We start from the raw sequence: 26,813 nt of genomic DNA, 5'->3' as shown, positions 1-26,813 counted from the left end.
ATATAGATTTCAGTTCAAAAGATCAAAATGTAAATGCCAACAACCAAAGGGCACAAAGTGGATTTGAATCAGATTTGGCTGCTTCTGACCCTTGACTTTGTAAATCCCCCAAGGAATGCGTGACTTTCGTCTGTATAGTAACTGGTCAATCATGTGGATGGAATTCTTCAATTCTAAATAGTCCAGTATGAAGAAAAGAAGGTATTAAAATTTTGGAAGGATTAAAAGTTACCACTCCTCCTTTATAATAAAGGAAAATTATTTCCATAATGGCAGGAAATATTTATTAAAAATGTTAATTAGGGTACAACTCTGGTGACAAAACCTTGTATTAATTTTTAAAAATCTAGATAAAGAAAATTTGGGCTCACATGAAATTTTCTCTTCGGATTTAGAAAAAAAAAGTTTGATGAAATTCCCTCTAAAAGAGTAATTATCTAGGGAAGGAAAAATCAAGTCACAGCATTCAGAAGATACTAGCTATCACAATATTTGTGGATTGTGTGACTTTGAATGAGTTTACTAAAATTCTTTAGGAAAAATACAAAAATAATTTTAAAACTCTTACTAGATAACAATGATAATATAAATTCTTGAAAACATTTTAGTAATTTAGAACACAATTTACTTTAATTCTTAGTTATTACCTAAACCTTTAAGCAATGTTCGTTTTATAGATATTGGTCCATATTTAAAGTTAAAAAATATTTACCAGTGAGTTCACTTATTTTCAGAAGAGAAGCAAATCTGATATGGGTAATGCTTCACGGTTCTCTATTTACCACATAGATACACTTTAACTGTGAGGTAGGTTACATTAACCCAAGCAACTAAATTTCCTGTTGCTTTTAATTTTTTTTTTTAACTTTTTTTCTATTTCAAGTGGTTCTAATAAACAGCCACAAGGGAGTGCTCATAAATCACTCAAAAGTAATGGCTAGAAATGTTTTTATGTGGTTAGAAGAATGATTCTCCAAATATGTTTATGTTGCCTTTTCTTTCCACATATACATGATAAAATTTCCCATAGACTGTATTTTAAAGTGCTATATTATAGGAATTTTTAGTTGTTTGTGTTTTACTGCTGAGAATACTACCACAACTTGTTTGTCAAAGTAGCATTGGAAGAAAAGGAATCTGAAAAGTAATTCCCTTTACACTTTTAACTCTTAATATTTTCTCTTCCCTTCCTAGGTTTTGGTTAAAATCCAGTGTTGCTGGTGACAATCACAGTTCAGCTCATTGCTGTTAATGAGTATGTGTCTCTTTATCTTGAAACTCACTAGATCACATTAAGGTGCAAGAGATATTATTCTCTATGTCAAACTTTCCAAGACTGAAAATACCCAAAGTTTTGATTCAAATATATAAAAAGATAGTCTGTGGTTGAGATGTAGATATAGCCAATCTATATAAAGTAGAAAGATCACAAAGGTATGTAATAAAAAGAAGACTGAGCATAGTCAATGCAGAAGACATCTACAAATAGCCTCCTGTATAATAGTTATTTTTCCATTGGTATATGCAATTGGAAAAAATAACATCAGAATTCTAATTTGGAATTACATCCAAGAATCCATCCACTGTCCTGTCCCATATTCTATGCAATTCTTCTGCATAGATTTTTTTCTCAGGAAAAACCTCTAGTAAGGGATGAGAGTCAGGGGGCTAACCTGGGGTTCACTCATTCCTAGTCACTCATCAATTTAACTTTCCACAGCTACATGGCACAGTCATTTTCTAGGTCAGTAAACCAAACTCACAGCATTCTAATCTAGAAATCAAAGGCCAAAACTCACACGAGGTGTAAAAGAGGGGCATATGAACTGAATTTTACTGTATAATCTTCCATTTGAGCAAATTACTATTGAAAACCCTATCTTTGTCTTAAAAAAAAAAAAACAAAAAACAGTGCTATATGTAAAGCTATCTGGATAACATAGTCACCCATTTAATTCCCATTTAAATGTCACTTGCTGCCTCCATAATTGAATGTTTTGATTCTATACATTAACCCTGTGTTCCACTATGAACTCCCATTGGATCTCATCTGTTTAGATGAAACAGGAACTTCCTATTATTTTCATCTTTCCCTATTTTTACCAATAACAATATTTTATGTAATAACATATTTGGGAAAGAAATTTAAGTTAGTAGAGAAATATGTTATAGTGAATCCCATCTTTTTCAGAAATGGAGCAGCATTCTCTGGGAGGGTACAGCAATTTGAACTTAATACTTAGGCTATACACTGAAATCTACCAAGTCTTGGTCAAGTTATTCAAATTAAGTCTCAGTTTCTTTTTTGGTATGATGATGATAATATGCCTATCAAAGCCTGTTTATAAGGGATAAAAATTTTAATTTATATATAATGATCCTAAGAGTTTATTAATAAATACAAGCACGAGTTGCTTCCTATTAAATTCATTCTGTTGAACAGGCCAATAATGATACAACTAGTTATCATTTTTTAAAAATAACTTATGAAGTTGCTGCTCAAGTTTTAGTATAAGAGTAAAATTCTCACTAGCACAAACAGGATATAAAGGCTCCTGAAGAGGAAGAAAATGTGGTCACTGAGGCCAAAATGGCAAGCAAGCAATTCTGTTTCTAGCAACTATGACTGCTTTCGAATAGGAGTCAAATTAGTTTTCCATCTCTTAATACAACTATCTATACTTATGAGGTAGAGAAATGGAAATCATTTAAACAAGGAATAACTGACCATTATCACAGAATCAAGAAGAGAAAGGGATAGAGGGAAGAAGATCCCAAAATTTCATATACTATGATCTAATCATGTTATAACTCTAATTTAGACAAACTGAAATTCCAAAAAAGAATTTCAGATCAAATTAGAATTAATATCTTGAAAGCTACTTAAAAGTGAGTGAACTCCAGGTTAGCCCCCTGACTCCCATCCCTTACCAGAGGTTTTTCTTGAGAAAAATTCTATGCAGAAGAACTGCACAGAATATGGGACAGGACAGTGGATAGATTCTTAGGGGTAATTCCAAATTAGAATTATGATATTAATTCTGATGTTAAGCTACTTTTAATACTCTTCTTTTGATTTTGACCAAAAAAACAGTTTGCATTTTGAAAAACACATTTAGAGATTTTCTTTAAAGGCTGTATTAACTCAAAGGTCATACAAGGAAGATGTTTAACTTTCATCATTCAGAGGCCAAGTTCTCAAAGGTAGACGCAAGAAATGCTGCTACCATAGTTCTTTATCTTTAGTGGGCTAAATAATTACTAAGCATTTATTTACTTAGGTAAAAATGTTCTTGGACACAGGTAAAGTGACTTCAGCCAGTCCATTACTACTGGAAATTCCAGGATCTACTGGACTTGTGAGCCACTTGAAGGCACTGCTATTAGATTCCAGTTTGCTAATTCTACAGAGGTAGCTAAAGATATGTCCCATAACACAGCGACCTGGAAGACTGCACCCCATGCTCAAGAAAACATACCTCCTCCCCACACCCAAACTCAAAAAATCAGACATATCATACATTTTGAGATGAGTTAATTGCAGCCTCAAGAAAAAAAAAAATCCATGTTTTATCCCCTACCTTGACTGGGAAGGGAGGGGCTCTGAGGATGAGGATGAGAGAAAGGAATTTTGGCAAATCAATGATTTATGTAACTCACTCACTCTTCATTCCCCCTCCTTAATGTCATTTCTTCTTGCTGATATTATCTACCCTCTTTGGTATTCATCACAAAGACTATCTTTGGACAGAGAAATGAAAATCACTCATCTGTTCATTTATGAACTTAAGCCAACTTCTGGTAGTTTTTGCAAGTTAATTAAAGAAAAGAAAATTCACTAAATTCCCAGAGTCATTGTTATAACAATTACATTTCTTTTAAAATTTTTTATTGTTGGTTGTTCAAAACATTGCATAGTTCTTGATATATCATATTTCACACTTTGATTCAAGTGGGTTATGAGCTCCCATTTTTACCCCATATACAGATTGCAGAATCACATCAGTTACACATCCATTGATTTACATATTGCCATACTAGTGTCTGTTGTGTTCTGCTGCCTTTCCTATCCTCTACTATCCCCCCTCCCCTCCCCTCCCCTCCCCTCTTCCCTCTCTGCCCCCTCTACTGACATTCATTTGTCCCCCTTGTATTATTTTTCCCTTTCCCCTCACTTCCTCTTGTATGTACTTTTGTATAACTCTGAGGGTCTCCTTCCATTTCCATGCAATTTCCCTTCTCTCTCCCTTTCCCTCCCACCTCTCATCCCTGTTTAATGTTAATCTTCTTCTCATGCTCTTCGACCCTACTCTGTTCTTAGTTACTCTCCTTATATCAAAGAAGACATTTGGCATTTGTTTTTTAGGGATTGGCTAGCTTCACTTAGCATAATCTGCTCTAATGCTATCCATTTCCCTGTAAATTCTATGATTTTGTCATTTTTTAATGCAGAGTAATACTCCATTGTGTATAAATGCCACATTTTTTTTTATCCATTCATCTATTGAAGGGCATCTAGGTTGGTTCCACAGTCTTGCTACTGTGAATTGTGCTGCTATGAACATCGATGTAGCAGTGTCCCTGTAGCATGCTCTTTTTAGGTCTTTAGGGAATAGACCGAGAAGGGGAATAGCTGGGTCAAATGGTGGCTCCATTCCCAGCTTTCAGTTCTCTATAGGTTTAATGCAATGCCAATCAAAATCCCAATGGCATTTCTTGTAGAAATAGAGAAAGCAATCATGAAATTCATATGGAAAAATAAACGACCCAGAATAGCAAAAACAATGCTAAGCAGGAAGTGTGAATCAGGCGGTATAGCGATACCAGACTTCAAACTATACTACAGAGCAATAGTAACAAAAACAGCATGGTACTGGTACCAAAACAGGCGGGTGGACCAATGGTACAGAATAGAGGACACAGAAACCAATCCACAAAACTACAACTATCTTATATTTGATAAAGGGGCTAAAAGCATGCAATGGAGGAAGGATAGCATCTTCAACAAATGGTGCTGGGAAAACTGGAAATCCATATGCAACAAAATGAAACTGAATCCCTTTCTCTCGCCATGCACAAAAGTTAATTCAAAATGGATCAAGGAGCTTGATATCAAATCAGAGACACGCCGTCTGACAGAAGAAAAAGTTGGCTACGATCTACATACTGTGGGGTCGGGCTCCAAATTCCTCAATAGGACACCCATAGCACAAAAGTTAATAACTAGAATCAACAAATGGGACTTACTCAAACTAAAAAGTTTTTTCTCAGCAAAAGAAACAATAAGAGAGGTAAATAGAGAGCCTACATCCTGGGAACAAATCTTTACTCCTCACACTTCAGATAGAGCCCTAATATCCAGAGTATACAAAGAACTCAAAAAATTAGACAATAAGAGAACAAACAACCCAATCAACAAATGGGCCAAGGACCTGAACAGACACTTCTCAGAGGAGGACATACAATCAATCAACCAGTACATGAAAAAATGCTCACCATCTCTAGCAGTCAGAGAAATGCAAATCAAAACCACCCTAAGATACCATCTCACTCCAGTTAGATTGGCAGCCATTATGAAGTCAAACAACAACAAGTGCTGGCGAGGATGTGGGGAAAAGGGTACACTTGTACATTGCTGGTGGGACTGCAAATTGGTGCAGCCAATTTGGAAAGCAGTATGGAGATTTCTTGGAAAACAATTACATTTTAGTAGATGGATATTAATGTATTTTAATCATAACTGTACAATATTTAGGTAATGGCAGATTGCTAAAACCTTAGGAAAAACTGAAGATATCCCAATATATATGCAATTTCTTAAACTGTTTATTGCAGTTTTGCATTAATGTGGACAGGATGGGTGTGAAATTTTATATCCGAATGTATATGCAATTTCTTAAACTGCTTATTGCAGTATTGTATTAATATAGAGAGGATGGGTGTAAAAAAGGAAAAAAGGAGAAAGGAATATGCAGGATTAAGATGCATACACTGAAAGCAGAGATTGACCTAATACAGAGAGCAATTAAGAAAGATTAGGCAAACAGGCTGGGTGCTGGTGATGTGCTGAAGCAGGCACATACATAGTGGCTCAAAGAACCACTGGGCTCATCTTTATATGAAGGCAATTAGCAAACCTACAAATCGGGTTTCTCTCACACTCAGACACACATGCACCTGAGTGCCACTGTTTTTTCTTTGACAGCACACTACTGCCTGGAGTCAAAATATGTTTATTTGGAAACCACCAATATTAAAAATAATGGTGAAAAAATACTAACTATACAAGATTTCTTAAAACTAGTTATTAAAGCATCTCTTTTAATATGTAGTTATCTGCCTATAAGTTTCCAATTCCTAATACACAAAAGAATAAATTCTTTTTAAGCATAGAAAAGAATATTTCTGTACACTTAAATTTACTTTTACACAAAGCAAGGCTTTCAAACTTCACCAGAGCGATACTGAACAAGCCTTTACTTTAGTACTAATACATAGTTCTAGCGTCACAAATTTGAATGGAAGCAGCTTCCTATGCTCCTGGGTTGAAAAAGATTCTAAGGCTGAACTTGGAAACTGAAGGAATGATCACAAAATGTTAGCTACAAATTATCACATGCTAATGAAAGCAACACTGTTCATGCTGCAAGTTATTAATACATATAAATTTGTACAACCAGGTCTTCCAGTTCTGCAAAGGTAGGGATAATTTTATTGATTTTTCAAATAGTTGCTGATTAGTAAAGTGTCTTACATTGGTAGAAACTCAATATGCAATTGCTAAGTGAATGGAAAAAGTTTATTGTGATTGCCTTAATTGGTAATCTGTCATAAATTAATCACTCATGATATTATTGAGGATGGCAACCTGCCTACAAGAAACTAGGCATTTTTGAAAATGAGAAAAGCATTTCAATTGCATGTATTATGATAAATGCTATGTGATACAGGTAGCAATCTCATAGGAAGCTTATTGATTTTATCCTTAGGAAATGATCAGTCACAGAAAAAAAAAAAAGTTAACTTACAATGGCTTCTTTAAATTCACAGAACATACACTATTGTACTGAGATATAAGAGACAAAAGGAAGGACAAGGAAACTGTGACTTAAACTTGAAAGTCTTATAGTAAAGTTCCACATGCCTTTTTTTCCCCCTGAACTAGTTCGTTCTCTCTCTCTCTCTCTCTCTCTCTCTCTCTCTCTCTCTCTCTCTCGTCTGTCTCTCTCAAATTTCTGGGAAACCTACCAATCTTTATTCACATTCTTAGAGTTACTGGAAATTCACCCACTTATGGAAATTGCCCTGTGCACTGTCAATTAGCCCACTAATATAAAATAGCCCACTATTTTTGGAAAAGATTGAGGACAGGGATCTACAAAACGTATAATATAGGGCAGTTTCCCAATGTTATCTATTGATCAGATAATGGAGAAGACAAGATGTCAACCTAAGGATCCTGAAAATTGCCAGACCACCATAAACTGTCTTGTGATCATCGGACTGATGTCATTCTCACATACCTTCCTGCCCACTCCTCATCAAGTTCCCTTTGAAAGAGGCTGAGAACCCCCAAAAGAATCTCTCACTTTAAAGATGGCCTGAGTTTTTGCTTGAATGTGTTTTCTTTGCCTTAACCCAAAAGTGTGTCTCAGTCTCAAAATAGCCCAAATTTCTCTGGAATGTCTCTGCTTCACTAAATAAATCCCCGTGTTTTGATACACTCTTAAAATTCATTTCTGCAATATCTATAAAGAACCTCACTCATCCTGAGTTGAGTTCTCCCTCTTCAGAAACTGCTTGTACCTCCTTTGGTGGCAGTATTTTAAACCCAAACTTCGCAGAAGGCAGACCATTATCATAGGAAGAACCACAGTGGGCTAAACTGGAAACACCAGTAAAATTTAATTGTGGGAGAACATCTTCCAAATTCTGCCTATTGTTTCTCCCTGGAAGTTGGTTGCACTGCTATATTGAACTGAATACTTACAAGGAAGAAGAAGAAGAAAGAAAGACCCAGCCTTGACAGATTTTAGCTGGAAAACAGGAAAGGGATAGGATGAGAGGATGAGTAGGGAGCTATAGAATATAAGATCTGAAAGCATAAAGGGAATGATAAAACAGGTTGTTCCCATAAGCAAAGTGGGGAAATAGTTCTAGAGCACAGAGACAACCATAGTTATTGAGCGCTTACTATGGGGCTCAGGGGTTCTCAGTCTTCATACCAACCCTATGAAGAAGATAGTATTGTCAGGTGCGATGCCACATGCCTCAGCAAAAGTGAGACACTAAGCAACTCAGTGTTTCTAAATAAAATACAAACTAGGGCTGGGGATGTGGCTCAGTGGCCGAAAGCCCTGGAGTTCAATTCCTGATTACCCACACCACCCCCAGGAAAGAAGGTAGTAGAACATAGTATTATCGTGCTCATTTTGTAGATGAGGAAACTGAGGACCAAGGAGACTAAGTAATTTGGCCAATGTCACTAATACCTAGTAGGTAGCAAAGCCAGAATTTGAACCCAGTGTGACTTCAGAACCTAATCTACTAACCACTCTATTATCCCATATTATACCAATTTTCTGATAATAAAGAATAGGCTACAAAAATAAGTCTTACTCTCCAATAAAGCCATATGAACTGTGAGTATAGCTATCAAAAGAAAGTTGAAAAATAATAAAAAACAAAAATAGCTGTAGAGTTGACTGAAGAGATGGCATGTTATTTTTAAATTTTTACTTTCTAAAACTTGAAATATAGATATATTTTGCCTATTACCAATCCTTTTTGAAAGATGGTGTGCACTGCTTACTGCATCTCAAACCAGTTTTACTGCCATGCTGCTGCTGTATTTATGTGTAGGATAAAATGCCAAGATGCTCAGAATAATGATGATTTTTCTTGGCTAGTAGTATAATGCTCAGGTGAGAACCTGCATTGCTACAGGAAAGACTAGAGAGATTTCAATAATTATTCACTTAAATAGGATGATTTTCCTCACGTAATTCTGCCAATTAAGCCTGGGAAATTGGGAGGAAGAGGGTATCCTTTCAAAAAACTAACCAGTTTTACAGCCTTTTCCCAGTTCGCTTTCATTGAAAGAGGACTAACACGGGATGTTTATGTCACATACTGTCCTGATATAAATAAACACAGGAATCTTTGTAATTGGAACAGCACCAGAAGCTGATACACACACACACACACACACACACACACACACACACACACACACACACAGTATGTCTTTGCTATAAACTACCCCTATAGTGTCTGCTCAGATGTGAGCATTTTAAAGATCTCTGGGGGTCAGTAAGAAGAGAAAATAATCTTTTAAAATAAACAAGTTCTTAATTGAATAAGCCATCAAATTGAATCACTGTGTTGTTAAAAATAAAACCAGGAAAAAGTAATTAAAAGAGAAAACTTCAGAGCTTTAATAGTGAATTACAGAAGTCCATGAATAAGCAAAAGTTATCTAAGTCCTACAATTTTGCAAACAAGAGATATGATTTATTTTGCAAAGATTTTCTTTTAAACTTTCCCAGGCATATAAGCCCAGGCTCTTAGTCATAGCTAAGAATTACTTCCCAAATAAGTTCCATATGTTATAACTCTCGTCCCTGGTCTTTTCAAAATCCAGATCTGGTCATAAACTATCAGCCAGTTTTCCACACCATACTGCTGTCAGAAGAATCTTTTCCTACCCAATGAAGTAAAAAAACTTCTCTCAGCCATTTCTGTGAGGTCTTATGTATGTGAGATATGAGTGGCATGCCAATACTGGAGACATTCTCTTGACAACACAAGTCAAACAACATAAAAAAAAAAATACATGCTTTTCTTAATCTGTGAAAAGGTATGTCCCCATAGAAAGCACCATCAGTTCCTAAATCATTAACATTTAACCTCTTTTGGTCCTGCCCTCAGGCCATGTGCGAATCACTTTCAGTTCACAAAATATTTAAGACTCCTGCACAAAATGAAGCTTAAAAATACCTTCCCTTCCACAGGGACTGGAACATGTAGACTCTCCTGCCCTCATAATATGCTAGTCCCCGCATGAGGCAAAGCCCTCACACCGTGCTATGGACACCCAAATCATCCCATACGATTATGAAAGATGTGAAAAAAATGAAATCTCTCATTTCTCTTTTTCATTTTTCATCCTGTTGAAAAACTAAGAGACACTATGTTTAGTGGGGGGGGGGGGGGGGGGGGGGGGGAAGACACTATGTTTATCCAGCTTCTTGGATAATCAGTTTACACAATCAGGAAGACAACTGCTAGTTGTAAAACCTCATTTCTTATCTCAATGTTACCCAGGTCCCCAAACACAGAATCCTGACAACAAAACTATTCCAGATACTCCTACTTCAACAATCACATCCTATTTGGAAACTTTTGCTTCTAGTAAAGTCCCAAGACATTCTACCATATGAAAAGTTTAATGTATTTTAACTAAAAACTAATCAATTTAATTAAGTTAATATAACAAATTAATAAACTAATTAGTGAAATACTGAATGGAAAATGCATCTTTTCAGATGATTTGCAAACATAATACTAGACTGCACATTACATCCATAATAGAAATTCAGCTATGCATGCTAAGATACAGACACAAGGTTAATGAAATCAGTATCCACACCTTGAAATCTCCACCCAACTTTTGTTTTATGTCATCAGGAGAACATCTAGGTGTATCTTAATGGCCCTTTGACCTAGGTATCACAGGGGTATAGACAGACTCAACTAACTTGCACTTATCTTAAATTTTAAGATAAGAACAAACTCAACACACTACTCATGATCAACTAAGGCATTTTCATGCATCAAATGTCAGATGAAGCAAAGGCTTAAAATCCTGTCTCCAACCCAGACATTTCTGCTAAGCTTCTTATCTGTAAAGTGTTTGTCCCACTCCCAGAAGAACCTCAAACTCTCACCCTCAAAATGGATCTCAGCCTTCTCCATTCAACTGATTTGTCTTGTTTCAGTTTATGGTACTAAATTCAGACAACTGCCCATCCTAGGCTATGGCCTATACTTCATCTTCCAAACCCAATCCAGGATCTCCAGGCTGCCATAGCAAGCACCCCATTATGTGTCAGGATCTCCAGGCTGCCATGGCAAACACCCCATCATTAGTCTCCAGGATTACAACAATGTCCTCCTTGCAGACTTTCTACCCACAGTTTAAAAAATCACCCATATTTTAATACCCACAGAATGTCAGAATGAACTCTAAAAATGAAGACCATGTTACTTCTCAGTTTTGATCATCTCTCCACAATCTTCAATGTAACAGACTTTCCCTTGGGGGCATCAATGATCCTTATAGCAGGAATGTCTCCTTGTCTCCTATTAACCATTCTGCTATCACTTACACATGGGCAGCCTTCTGTCTACACAGAACATGACTTCTAAGCCCAAGTTCACACTGCAACCTTTCCCATGGTTCTCCTCCCTGGATCACTTGTTCTATTCACTACCTGAAAGAATTCTTACTCATCCTCAAACCTCAACCCAAGTGTTACTTCCTGAGTGAGCCTTCTATAACTCTCCCAATTTAAGTCTTAAGGACCTTCAAATCCCCATAGGATACTGATCATTCCAGTATCCCAGCAGATTACAAAACTCTGCAGAATGCAGTGTGTCTATTTATCTTCCCTACTGGATTGTGAGTCTTTTTGTGGACGTGCCTATACATTAAGCTTTCTTTTTATATCTCCCAGGCCTACAGTAGTATTTGAGGCATAGAGTTATTGGCTATACAATATATACAAGTCCATTGGTTGGAGGTAGGGGAAGAAGTGATAGAAGGATTTTGAAGACAGGAAGGTACAGAACAGAAAATGCCACAAATCAAATTTAAATGATAACATGCACGAAATTGGACTTTGAATTCATGTACACTAAATGTCATTTCCCTTTTTATATCCCACATTGACTCTTTCAGTACAGGGTTTCATTACATATATAAATAAAAGGTTAGTGATCTCATTAAATTTTCATTGCTTCTTTTTAAAGGTGAAGAGATGGCATTAATTTACTGCAGCTTACTCTGTTTTATCAACTTTTGGAAATGAATCTTGAATAAGCAGCAGAGGTAGGGTGGGGACAGCAAGCATGCTAAACACTGTTTGGCAAATAACCTTGCTACCCTTGTGCCAAAAATTTATGCAAATAACCTTGCTACCCTTGTGCCTTGCTACCCTGTGCCAAAAATTCAATTAGGCTTGTAAACAACTTTGGAAGAATGAGTAATCAAAGAAACAGTTTCTTGTCGCCTTTCAGTTTACCAGCCAGGGAACTTGCTATCTCCATTACTAAGGTACTACATTATGCACCTAGTTACAATTAGAGTACATAGGCAAAAAGCAAAGTCTAGCCTAAGCAGACTATAAAGTGGAAGAAACTTGCTTTTAGAAACTTCTACCTCTTCAGCTACTCCTACGCACGATTTGACAGCTGTATTCTTGGTGTACTTATTCAAACAATATACTACACCACCATCCCCTTTATCTTCTTTGTAACCCCTCACTAAGAACTATGACCAGAAACCTAAGGATTTAACCATTACCACATTCTAGCTCACCAATGAAATCTCATTTCTCTATAGCGTCTTTCATGAAGGACTTGCTGCCAGATTTCTAACATCTAGTGAATCTGATGACTTTTGCTGATTTACTGTAGTGTTCACTATGTTTCTGGTTCTCTGTAAGCTAATTTCCTTTGGAGCATGTGAAAAACTGTGATAATCTCCTGAGCAGAAGCTAAGTGTCATGAGTGGTCAACAAAGCGCAGAGCTGATAAAAAAAATAGTTGCTTGCTCTATCTACCTGCACGGCAAAACTTTAATAGGTTCTTATCTGAACTAACTGCAACTTCATTATACATCAAGTTCATATCAAGACAACATAGTAATAATGCTTCCCATCTCGGTTTGCATACCGAGATGATAGTAAGTACAAGATCAATAGATATTTGCTTAATATAAATTATTATCCAACTAGAAGCAACACAGACTATATTTTTCATAAGCTTTCAGGTGAGAATTTTAAACAAGTCACAAATGAAGTGACTGCAGACTAAAGCTAGCACCTTGGAACTATGGCATGAATTAAGAACACCTCGCTCTCCAATCCCTAGTCAAATATCTGGTTCTCCAGAGTTTCGGGCAGACAGAGCAGATTCAAATGCTCTAAGTCATGCTAGCATGCTTGCATCACTGATAGAACAGAAAGAGGGCCAGCATGACAGAAGGATGTGCGACAGTGACAGGGAAGAGTCAGAGATGAAGGCAATGTCCAGAGCTGAAAACTATGGTATGAAATTTAGACTTTACTCTATGTCAGCTGTCACAGAAATGCAGAATGTAATCATAATGACAACTAAATGCAAACTGAATTTTAAATAGGCTTCACACTTTGTCCCACATGCTGTTGTTATTCATGAAAGGGTCCTACCTCTTGAGGCTTTTAAAGACACTGTCACTACAAAGAAGCGGGAAATCCACTGAGAGTTGAAGGGAAGTTCTGCCCCCAAACTGAACTCAATTCCTGCACAAAGCAAAAAGCTACAACAAAAAGAACTATGGAAAAACCCCTTGGGTACTAGCTGCCAAGAACTTCCCATCTAATATACCCAGACATTTGTATTTTATCTATGACTCTATGCAGACAAGAACTAGCAAGGTTAAAGCAACTCCTTTCTGAGGTGAAAGAGTGAGATTTTTGTGTCTGAATTAACCTCAGCGGTGCCCTGCATTTATCATGTTATACAATAACTGTTTACACAAACATGGATACATATTGATTTGTCAAGAGACTATATTTCATGGCAAATCTATAAATTATTCTACTTCCTACATTCCAAGGTTAGACTCAACTAAAAATTAATCTCGATTTAAGGGAGAACACTGAGCTTATCATAGCTACTATTGTCCCTTCTGGAAGCAGAGAGATTAAAGCCCCAAAAGATTAAAATTGCACAAATATTTGAAAGCAGGCCCTGTAGTAACACAGTTCCTTTTGCCTAGTGCAGCTGAAATAAACTCATGTCTCTTCTCGCCATATACAATTTAATACATATTTGGGGACAACTTCTTTGGTAACTCCTCTATATTATCAAGAAGCAGTTCTATACCTTATCAGAGATGAGCTTCAAGAGAAAATATTAGAATCTTACAAGATGAATGCCTCAGATACCTTGCTTTAAATTAATCCTCCCTCTCCATCTTTGGTTAATACTTTAAAGCACATGGGGATGGGGATGGGGAGTAACAGGGTGATCTGGATCAGTTTCCCTTCTTGACATATTCTACAATCACTTAAATAATCAAAAAAGTGAAAGCAAATTATCATTACTACTCGACTCTTATTATTAGCCTCATGAAACTTGATAATTCAGATTTATATACTATATTCAAGTGGATATCAAGGCTGTTATATTATTAGTGCTTAAAAAAAAGAGAAATCATGACCAGTCTCTTGAACCACTCATGGAAGGAAATGCTCTAGGGACTGAAGAACATTTTCAAACTTTAAAATTTCAAAGCTTCTTCTTTGAAAATCCCTGCAGTAGAAAACCATTATTGACAAGAGTGTGGCAAGGACCTCGGGTGAGCTGAGGCAAAGAACAAAGAGAGAACTGCTGTGTGACATTACTTTGTAAGGAATACATCGTCATTTTGTAGCAAATGTTGGAAAGGTCTAGCTGTTTTGAAAGATAATTGAGGGCATGTTTTATATATACAGTCAATATATTCTTTCAAAGGTTATTTCCTCCTCCCTAGCATTAAGTTACCTTCTTTGTAAGTATTAGGTAATTTGTAATTTTAAAACTAGTTCATATTTTCATTTTATTTAAATTATAAGTAGTAAATCTAAGGCTTTAGGGCCATTTTATACACATAATAGCTGACAGAATATTTTAGCATTGCGTCCTCCTTCTAGGTAGAGTCTGGAAGTCGTTCCAGCCCCTGATTAATGCTTTGTATCTTAGGAATCACCAGTCTCTTGACATAACCAAACCCACTGTCTATTACCAGCCAGTGTTCGCTGGTGGTAGTTCACAGTTCTCAACTCTACCCATGGACAATGGTATTGTATCTCTATCAGGACCTTACTCCAAAGAGTCTCACTTTAACTCCTTTCCATTTTCTTCATAGCAGATCCTGTCAACAGTGTTTCTGTTTGGCTGAGTAGAAATTATAGTACATTAATTCCAAATAACTAGAAAATGGTAACTCCAACACCACTATGCTTAGAGTCACTTATATTCATCTTTATTGGATACAAAGAAAGTTGTCATTTTTTTTTTAATTAAGAAAAATGACTCTGGAATTTTAAATCACGCAGGAACATTAGGACCTGATTGCTATGTGGCGTCTGGTCGGGTTTCAGTGAAATATCCCTAACCCAGCTGCTAAAAGCCAGGGGTCATGAAGTGACACTGGTCTGCTGACAGCCCAGACCTAGTTAGATCATGTGAGATGAGCTCAGTAGATCCAAGCGGCCCAGCTACAATGCTGTCAACCTGGTCAGAGAGAACATCCTCAACACTCTTGGAAGGTAGAATGAACCCTTCCACAAAGAAATTCTCAGTAGCTGCCTGGAGACCACACCAATGATGGCTAATGCCATCACCAAAGCCCCACACTCCCAAGGCATGAGTCTTAGTCATAGGGGTAGCTTTACTACCAGCCCAGTCTGAGTCACAGAGTGTGATGATATCCCAGACTTCTCAATGTTGCAACCAAGGGAAAGCTGCAGCCAGGCTTCCTGGAGATTCTACACACCAGGTGGTAGTACATTCTGGGGTTGTGCCAGGCCATGGAGGTGGAGCCATTGGCCACATGCTATTGACCTTCTGTCTAGGTCTGGAGGCCCTACCAGCTCAGGCCACCAGTCCTTCCCCTAGATTTACATGAGGGACCTGGCAAGAACCTTGCCTCATGCCTTTGATACAAATCACATGCAGGAGGTCCTTAATGGAGTGACTCCAGCCCCCACACTGCCAACGCTGAGTTTTCCCAGGCCTTGGACACTGCCCTGTGATGACCAACCTTCATCCCTCTCCTCAGCAGGTGATAAAAGCTGTCTTTGTGGGAGAGGGTTTCATCATGCTGCTGGAGGGAGAAGGCAGTCCCATGGTAAACAATAGCCATTGGCTATCAATATTCCTTTCCGAAGCTAGAAGTTGCCTTCAAGTAAGTTGTATGTAGCCCAAGTCAGGAGGTACTTGGCAGGGGCTGAGGACCAGAGACTTCCTGGTCAGAGACTTTGAATAGGCTCTGTTAATCCTCTACAGAAACCACCTGGTTCTTAGAGATTCCTTTCCCAGTCTTTCTTCTCCGTTGTTCTTCTACCTCATTTAACTGAAATAAACTCCCCACAATCCAAAGGTTATAATCTTATCAAGTTAAGACCTTAACTTTTTTACTCCTTGTAAAAGAATTTAAGTGCACTGTTGTCCCAGTTCTCTGTGTTAAGAATGTCCTGAGGTTTTGACAATAAAGATAAATTATCACTCTAAAAACAAATGAATAAAAACCTTTTTTGCATTACTCATTTATCTGAACGATCATAAAATCTCAGTGAGATAGATTTAGAATTTGTACACAGTGCTAAATCTTAGTAAAACAAGTACCATAAGAATGGTTGAACTATCATTTCACTTTCCATTTAACTCAGTAAGAGCTCAGCACTTGCTAACTGCTTACCACCTTGCTAGATACTAAGGAACATGAGGCTACCATAGTATAGTTGTGTTTGGCAGTAGATACATAATCTCTATAAGTACACCAGAGCATACAGTACAGAAGAGTACTATGTAACACATGGATGGATGGACTTTGTCCTAAAGGGAGTGATAATTTCCTTGGAACAGTAGGAAAACCAACAAATAGTTTCAAAGCAGGGAATGTCAGCATAAGGCTAAATAAAATGAAGCAAGAAGATTTCCTAGGAATTGAGCAGTGCTGCCAACCAGTTCCTACAGCCATGTGTCACTTAAAAATGGTGATACTTTCTGAGAAGTGCAGTGTTAGGCAATGTCATTGTTGTGTGTATTCATACTAACCTAGATGGTACAGGTCATTTAGACACAGCCTCTTAATTCAATCAAGAGATGTAGTAAACAAAAAATGTATGAGGATGCTGTCAGTCTAATACTGCACACCTTTTTTTAATAAGTAGGAGTATAGTTTAAAATAATAAAAAAGGTATAGCAAATAAATAAACCAACAAAACAGTCATTTATCATCATCAAGTATTATGTTCTATATATAATCACATGTGCTATAATAGTTTATAGAACTGGCATCACCACAAACATGAGTCCTGTGTTGTATTGCAACTATATATGATAGTCATGATGTCACTAGGTCACAGGGATTTCTCAGGTCTGCTATAATCTTATGGGACCTCCATCTTAAGCTTATATGTGCTCATCTTATATGTGGTCACTATTGACCCAAACATCATTACATGGCACATGGCTGAATGTTTTTGTACTTATCAATAACTAATGACTGAACAGCTCATCCTCAATGAAGAATTACATGTTTTAAAATAGGCTAAATGGAAATGTTTTCCTTTGTTTTTGTTTTCTTTTTGTACTATTGTGTTCTAAGAGGATCTATATGAATCTTATAAAGATGCTACAACACAACAGATTTTTTAAAATTAAAAAAAATAGTTTTTTTAAAGAAAGCAAAAATAGAACAAAGGTAGGAAGAGAGAAAATGTGGTGTGAAATAAACTGACAGAATGCATGCCTGAGGCGGTGCAGGTGAATGGAGGGTGCAAGAACTCTGGCTCTGAACACTTCGGAAACAGAGAATCAAGCTTTATCCTTTGATCTGATGTGACATGAACTGATGTAACACTTGGTGTTGACCACCACACCATTACCAAAAAAGTGGCCAAAACTGTTAGATGTTTCTTCCACTAAACACTATTTCTTCAGCCTTTCTGGTCATAAATTAACTGAAGGGACATCAAAAATATCAGATTTTTAGATTATGAGAAGTATTTTAGATTATTAGAAGTATTACGAGATATTCAGGTTAGTAGGTAAATGTCTGACGGGAAACAGGATGTTCTAGCTGACTGTCTTTTCTCATAATGGGTTTATTAATTCCCAAGGGAAAGGGAAGCTTCATAGTGGAGAAACCTGGTAGTCACCCTTCAATCAAGCAATTAAAGTTTACATCTATAGTAATAAAAAAAAAAGCCTTATTCCTGCCCCACATGCACATCTTGAACTTATTCTTAAGAAAACATCAGACAAACAAAAATTATGAAATATTCTACAAAGTAGATAGACTAAATGCTTCAAAATATCAATGTTGTGAAAAATGAAAATTGAGGGTATTACAGAATTTCACGTCCAAGGACAAGAGAAAAAAATTTCCATCAAGGACACTATTGTGTCAATTAGCAAAATTTGAAGAAACAAGACTCTGGTAACATATTCTACTAGTTTTAAATTACTTAATACAGATAATGGCACTGTAGCTATTCACTATGTAAGTGAACACCTCTGTCTTAGGTAACGCACACTTAAATATTTAAGGATTTAAAAAAAGGACATGGTGGTTATAATTTATTCTCAAGAGAATAGAAATCTACAGCAAATTCTGGAAAAAAATGTTAAAAACTGATGAGTCCTGGTGAAAGGTATATCAAAGTTTGTTGAACTGTTCCTCAAACTGTTCTATAAATTCATATTTTAAAATTGAAGGCTAACTTTTTCAGTAACTACTAATAATATGAGTACCTTAAAATCTTGAACACTCTCCTTCTCATGAAGTAAGAATTATTTCCATATTCCCACAAAATAAAAATATTTTTCTAGGATCAATCATTCATTCATTATTTACTTATCTCTAGACAACAGGAAATAGAAAGTAGGCAATGACATTCAAGTGTTCTATATATAAGAAATAGGATAAAAAGAGTAGTGAGGTTTAAGTTACAGGCATTATATGTATGGGGATTTTTTGAATGCATGGAAATTGAGATCTTTCATTTAGTTCCATTTTTAAACAAGCTTGAATATACAAAAATTTCACAGAATCATAATTTTATAGCAGTTATCTGTAGTTTTAGATTATGATAAAAGGTATAGGGAACAGCAGAACATAAATTACTAATGCCTAAACTTGATGTTTTCCAGCTATATTTCACATTTCTCCTTTAACTTAGATGTCACAATGTAAATATTGTATGGTCAATTTCAGCCCTAAAGAATGACACTGAATCTGCCATAGGGGCCAAATGTTCAGAATAGAAAATTTTCTTGTCTGGCTTTATAAGGTCTGTAGACTACAAAATTCCAACTGTGCTTCAGGAAACAATATCAGAGTTAGTCTACTGCTTTGTAATATAGAGGCTACCAAAAATCCATTCACTTAGAAAATCAAAAGTCGATCTGTGAACATTTTTGGAAAAAAAGAGCTAGATTAGAAAATTAGAAGGTTAAACTCTAGTAATTAACAACTGGCTACAGGATCTTGGGCACATCACTAAACCTATTTGTTACTTCATTAAAAAATATTACATTTGATTAACTGTTGTCTTGTGAATCATCTCAAAACTCTAATGACTTATAACTCTGTAAGTATGCTGTTATCTACTATTTGTGTCTTGGTTTTGATGAATAACACAAAAATCTCAAAAAAGATTTCCTTGTTTAGTGACATTCATAGTCACACTAACTAGATAATTACTGGAGCAGGGTGAGCCTGGAACTCCATGGTTAACCACATAATGAGAAATATTCAAACACACTGGCAAAATTCAAAGTGAGTTTTATTCCTGGCAAATACTGGCTCAAATAAGGGAGGAAGAGAATTACAGCAAAGAGCAATTAGCAATTGCATCAGCTGGGAATATGACAGTATATATATATATATATATATATATATATATATATATATATATATATATTATATTACTTACAACAAAATGAGGACTAAATATTTAATTGGAATGAAAAAAAGTATATGAACACACAATTACGGTGAATATTATATACTTGTACACTTTCCTAAACAGAGTCCCTCAGATATATGTAACAGTAAACATACTATGTTTTTGATTGATACTGCTACTATGAGTTTCCCAGACATCTTTGGTGTGTCTGAGAATTTTGTGTTATGAAATGAATCTGAGAATTTTGTGTTATGAAATGAATCTAACCACAAAAAAAAGAAGAAATCTTCAGGAAATTTACAATGCAGAGCAGTACTTAAAAATAGCAAGCACCATCAACACAACAAAACTCATGTACAAATATGCTAAGGTACAAAGTCAAGGTCATCTTAGACCTTATTTAATGAGGTGTTATCACCAGAAACCTTTGGGTTTAAATTAGAAGATTACAGTGTCCACATGTAACTGTGAGTAAAGGTAGATGTATATACAGAATATAAAATAATAGAAATCACTTAGATTTCTTTTATGCGCAATAATAAATGCAATGCTGGCAGTCTCTTGGGAGGTATTAAACCGGAATAACAATACACAACAGAAGAAGAAAAATCACATAGGTTGATTTCTTAACTTTAATACCCGAACTCCTTGGGTACAGGGGCTTTCCAATAAAAGAGTTAAAATATGTGGGTATAAAGACTAGCCCTTACACCAGTTGTCAAATTTCAAACTTTATGAAAATGTGCAATTTAACATAAAATATCATTTTGCTTCAAGAGTTTGGTTTGTGTAACTGAGTAAATAAAGTCAACTCAACATGAGTTAATGAATCTTTAGAAAGTTAAAAATCAATGTTACTAGATGGGAAGGCCCACTCAAAAATCTAAAACAATCATTTCAGTATATTAGGTTCAGGACACACAATAAAAGGACTCAGAAACTCCCTTTTCAAAGCAGAAGGATGCCCTATAGGCTGGGTCACTGCCTCCTTCCTCTACTCATCTTCCTCCATCACTCTGTTCCTATCCTGGTCATAAAATCTACTGCCTTCTATTATGGTTTATGCAGCTTCAATTTGCTGGATTCCTCGTCAACTTTCTTCTGCTATTAATGGTTTTTGTTTCTCATACTTATGGGATCTCTTCATGCTGTGAGCTTGAACTTCTGATGCCCGGTACTGCGTTGGCTCTCAGGACTTAACTCTACTGTGTTTTTCCAATTCTACAGTTCACATCACTTTGCTTAATTTGAGTGTTCCATGACAACTCATGTTTTCCCAGGTATGAAACAATAATGTAGCTGCCTCCTGTACAAACCGAAGCTGGATCCTAGCCCAGACTCCCAGACTTGTCCTGGACTTGGCCTCTATAGTCCAAATTATACTATATGGATCAAAAGAACATAGGCAAACTACATTTTGATCTATATAAAGGAAAATATCTATTAATCAAAAACAACTCATAAGGTCCAGTGCAGTGGCACACGTGTAATCTCAGTTACTCAGGAAGCTGAGAGAGAAGGATCTCAAGTTTGAGGCCAGCCTCAGCAACTTAAGCCCAAATTCTCGCTCAACTTTGTGAGATCCTGTCTCAAAATAAAAACTAAAAAAAGCTGGGTACATGGTTCAGTGATAAAGCACCCCTGATTCAATCCCTGGTAACAAACAAACTCCTAAAAGGAATGCTCTGAGTATAGTACAGTGGCTATGAGAGCTAACTCTGGAACAAACAAGCCTGGGTTCAAATGCAGTTCCACTATCATGTACCTAACTGAGCTTATTATTTAATCACTCAAGTGAAGATTATCTCATTTGCCAAATGGAAATACCAATCATCTAAATAAAAATAGTCCACATAGCTGCAAATGATGGCTTGAGGTTTCAGTAAGACTATGGCATACAAGTGTTAAGAGTACCTGCTACTTAGGAGGTGCGATTAGAAATTAGATAAAACCTAAGAATATGCTTTTTTAAAACAGTTTCAATCTTCTAAAGACAATTTTATAACATGCCTGCAAATTCATTAACAATCCTCCCATCAAAAGGTGGGGCCCAATTCCCTTCCTGTTGCATATGGGCCAGCCTAAGTCACTTACTTCTACCATATAATAAAGCAGCAGCACTGCATTGCTTGAGTTTGGGAGCTAGGTTAATAAAAGCAGTCGCTTCTCCTTGGTACACATATACACACATTCTCGCTCAAGTGTGTGTGCTCACGCTCTTGCGCGTGTGCTCTCTCGCTCTCTCATTTGTACCATGAAACTTGGAAATTCTTGTTCTACATGTGCGAAATCTGGCTACCTTGAAGGACCATGCTGGAAAGAATACATAGAGAAAGAAATGCACAAAGAAATCAAGGCCAGCCAAAAGGCATCTGAATGAGCCTTCAAAAAATTGAAGTAGACTTCAAACCACCTTAGCTGATGACCAGCAGCACAGGGACAAGTCCCTGTGAGCCTTAACCAAAGTGCAGATCCATGAGTTAATAAGTGATACCACTTATGTGTTATAAGTGGTATCACTTATTAACTGTGTTGGAAAACTAGGACACTACCTTATCCATTTCTTCTTAAAATATTGGATACCAAAGTTATAATTTTTAGAATGCATAAAGTAGCATTCTCTATTAAATCTGAGAAGTTTTAGCAACAGTATGGTCCTATTTGTTCTAACCAAAATGTACAAATCTCAACTCCTTTTCTTGATAATAACACTATTTTCAATGTTGAATTTGACAGCAGTATTGAAACATTAAGAGTCAAAATGACCTTTAGCAAAAAACAGTATATATTCATATAGCTGGGGATTTGGCAATATGCTGAAACATGGGAGTTAAGATTTTTGTTAGCAGTCTGTATTTAAAAGATAAAACCCACATTCTAGTTAGCTGTGATGCCATCCAGCACACTTCCTCCCTGGCTTCCTTCCCACTGAAAAAAAGGAGCCCATTCTTGCCTGTGCAGAATCCATCCACATCACCCAGCAGGGCAAATCACAGTTTGGCCTCTTCTTTTTTCCTCTTCTTTTTATTCATTATTTTAAGTTTAGAAAGCTTCCTTCCAATCCACATCTTGTGTTTCTATGGAGCCTAAGAGGATACCACATCTGGTAACTTTTTCAAGATATCAGTGACTGGGATAGGGAGGGAACTTAACCAATAAGAGTATAATCAATAATGTATAAGAAATTACAAACTGCACATTAGCTGCAACATCCAAAAAGGTTTGTCAGGCAGTCTAATAAAACATAATTTTAACTACATTTCCCAGTCAAAAGAGAACTCATGATCTTCATATATAACGAGACCCCAAAAGATTTTGTCCACGCATTGTGTGAGGCAGTTTATTCAAATTTGCATGTCAGTTAGGAAGCTTTTGATGTTAAGCAATAGAAAATCCAATTCAGAGTAGTTTCAACAAAAGAGAAATACATTAGTTCAAGTAACTGGAAAAAACAGAAGTAGGGGAAGCCTCAGGTTTGGCTAATCCAGAAATGCAAAGATTTCAAAGATCTAGTTCTTTTAGTCTCATTGTATTGCCTAGGATGTCAGCTTCATCCATGGGCACTGGAGGAGCGCAGTCAGGAGACCATTTCCCTCCTTGTTCCAGTTTGTCAAAGTAAAGATAATACTTTTGCATACACTAAACCCAAATCCTTGCTATTTCCCCAACTATATCATCTAAAGTTATGTGCTTAAGAAGGAATGGCATATGTTCAGTGGTTTGAGCAGGGGCTTACAAGGTTATCTCTGGCAAGAAGGGACAGATTCCACGATGGGCAAAGAGCCACCTGGTCAATCCTCCAGGACACATGGGTACTTCACCAGGAGAAATGCACCCAATGAATGCAAAAACGGAAATCAACTCCCAGGTCCACCAAAATTCAAATCATGTACTAAATGGCCTATTCAATCAACTATAAAAGAAATTCCTCACTTTCCAAATGGATTTTGTTTTCAAACTTCACCCCTAAGTCTGCTTTTATCTTGAAATATGATTACAGCATGAGAGGCACAGAATGCATTTTCCCACTGAAGTAATGCATTAGTTGGGTACCCAAATTAGCTCTTGGTATATATAAGCCATTTATAGTGGACGTATTTAAGCTGGGAATGCCTCTTTCCCTCCTCTCCCACTAGATCAGAAAAAGTAGAAACTCATCTACAGGCCATCGTGCCCTGGCACCAAGAGGACAAAAACAAGACTTTCCCCACAGTCGACTCCCTGCAAGAACAGCAAAAATAGTAAGAACAAAATCTTCCACAGAAGCAGCAGCTCAGATGACAGGAATGTCAGCTTCCCCATACAAACGCCCTCTGTGCCTGTGGAACAGTCATTTATGTGAAAGTATTTTATCTGATATTTTATTGATCTGAAACAAAAACAAACCAAAAGAACAACTCTAGAACTAATTTTTTTCTAGTCTAAGGCTATAAACTCCTAATGATATGGATGATCCTGTTAAGTCAGTTCAGCGTGTTTGTTACTAAAATTTCACTACTTTTGTACATTCTACTTGAACACTTTGGTTCCTTTCAGAAACTCAGAAACACATGGTGTAATTGAGACCTTATTTAATAACCCAATGATGATGTTTAAAACAACACTGGCATTGGTGTACTGAGCTACCTCATAGGGTACGCTCCTCTGTCTAATCCTCACAACAGCTGTGCAAGGTAGGTGTTACTGGCCTCAGTTCACACACATGGAAATTCAGGCTTCAGGCACTTTGATGATGTGCCAAACTCACATGATTAGAACATAATGGGAAAAGGATTCCATCATAGTAAACATGAGTCCAAAATCCAAGCACAGAAAATTGCAATGAATATAAACTGCAAACAATTTATTAAGTTCAGTCAAAATTTTTAAAAATACCCGTCTCTCATATTTCCCTTGCCCCATACATCACTCGTGGTATTTTGAGAAGGGAGGAAACACTATGTTCCAAGAAAAATGTTTCCCTTTGCTGTTTTCCCTTTGGTTTTGAAAGACTATCCCATGGTACCCACTACAGTTTCTCTAAGCAGGATATTGACCCATCCACAGCTGACAAATTGTCCACCTGTACACAGTTTCCTAACAATGCCAGATGAGAGTTCACTAGGACCCTTATCGTGACAGTTGGAACTAAACTGTGTAGAGGTATGAATGATTCTCTGCTCACCAAATACTGAAATTCTACCCAAACAAAAGTCTGACAAAAATGTTGGTATCAGAGATGATTTGAGATGTTACTCTCTAGATCGGGACTTCTTAGACTTGACCGGGTACAAGAAACACCTGAGATTCTGGTTAAACACAAGTTCTCCTTCAGGAGGCCTGGAATCAGCCTGTGATCCTGCATTTCTAGCAAGCAGGAGGTGAGGTCCACACTCCCAAGTCCACACTCAGTGACAGACATTCAGTTCAGAGCAGAACTCGCTAAGAACAAGGAGAAAATGTGCTCTTTAGATCCCAGTGGTAAACAGAATACTTAAATTACAGTCATGAGTACCAATTTTAATCTTAAGGTATGGCATCCTATTCTGCATGGCTGCTATCAATTGGTATTTTTACTTAACAACTTCTTTAATATTTATTTTTTAGTTGTAGTTGAACATGATACCTTTATTTTATTTATTTATATGGGGTGCTGAGGATCGAACCCAGGCCTCACACGTGCTAGGCGAGCACTCTCCCACTGAGCCACAACCCCAGCCACTACTTAACACCTTTTGCCAAATTTATAGATGCTTCACAGATACTATTTGGCAAAGAGCACCCAGTATAATATTGGTCATACTTGGGGAATGTTACATGCTATATATTTCTCTTTTGCAAGGCACCTGAACATTTGAAATTAGGATATAATGTAGTATAAAAATAAGTTATTTAACAGTTTATCAAAGTAAATTCGCTGTGGAACTTTCATTTATTAATGCTGTTAATACTGTTACCGTTCTATCATCTTACAGAACACAGATATGGAAAGAACAAAAATATGTTTGGAGAATCAAAAGTATGTCACTTTGATTTCTGCCCTAGCTCACATTTCCAAAGAATGAACTCAAGGATTCAGCCCTATCATCATAAACTATTTTTTCTTATAAAGATCTTCTAAATCTGATTTGAAGGATTTTGTTGTTGTTCTTGTTGTTGTTGAAAATAAACTTCAGGATAAGGAAATAGCTAATTTTGCTAATTTGATTTGCAATCAAGGTATCCCTAGTAATTTGGATATTTAAAAAAACATTTATAATGATCAACAATCAGACAAGAAGGAGGGAAAATAGCATACAATTGTAAAGATCAAAAAACAAAGTATGCACAATATTTAAAAAGGTATTTTATATTATTGAACAAGCTGGAAGTCACTGGCAAAACTGGATCCCTTAGCCTCTGGTGAACACCAATAGACCAGCCACTGTGTTCAGTTAACATACACTTTACCCCCATTTGTAACTATGACTGGCTCTGTGAATGGCATCAGAATTAAATAACATATCTGAAAATGCTATTAAACTATAAAGTATTATATGTCAATAATTAATCATAAGTTGACCCTTTCCACTTTGAAGGTATGCTCTTGAATCTTAATGTTCTGCAGGAACATCTAGACAGCTCTCGCCCCCTATAAGGATGAGCCAGAATTTACTTGTTCATATCCCTTGTTAAGTTTTTTATAAGAGGAATAAAATGACTGAGTTTTGTTTTTTTCTCTTCCCAAGCCACCCTTCTTCCTCCCTGAAACAACGACCTGATGCCAAGAAGTACAAATGCCAGAAGGTGATCACTGCATTATGATTAGCACAAGAACACAGGTCACAGAAGGCAGGAGAGAGCAAAGGAGCCCAGGTTCCTTCAGGCATTCTCTTAGGCTGCCTAACT

The 26,813-nt window shown here is 36.6% G+C and overlaps 1 protein-coding gene and 1 pseudogene across 1 annotated transcript in view; one reads left to right on the top strand and one right to left on the bottom strand.

The window, feature by feature from the left end:
• Positions 1 to 26,813, bottom strand: part of Arhgap42 (Rho GTPase activating protein 42) — a 261,757-nt gene that overhangs the window by 112,710 nt on the left and 122,234 nt on the right. The window lies entirely within an intron of this gene.
• Positions 13,223 to 26,729, top strand: LOC139706928 (epimerase family protein SDR39U1-like; annotated as a pseudogene).

The sequence above is a fragment of the Marmota flaviventris genome, chromosome 9, assembly GCF_047511675.1.
Source record: "Marmota flaviventris isolate mMarFla1 chromosome 9, mMarFla1.hap1, whole genome shotgun sequence".
NCBI classification, from domain to species: Eukaryota; Metazoa; Chordata; class Mammalia; order Rodentia; family Sciuridae; genus Marmota; species Marmota flaviventris.
This window is presented reverse-complemented; position numbering and strand designations above follow the sequence as displayed.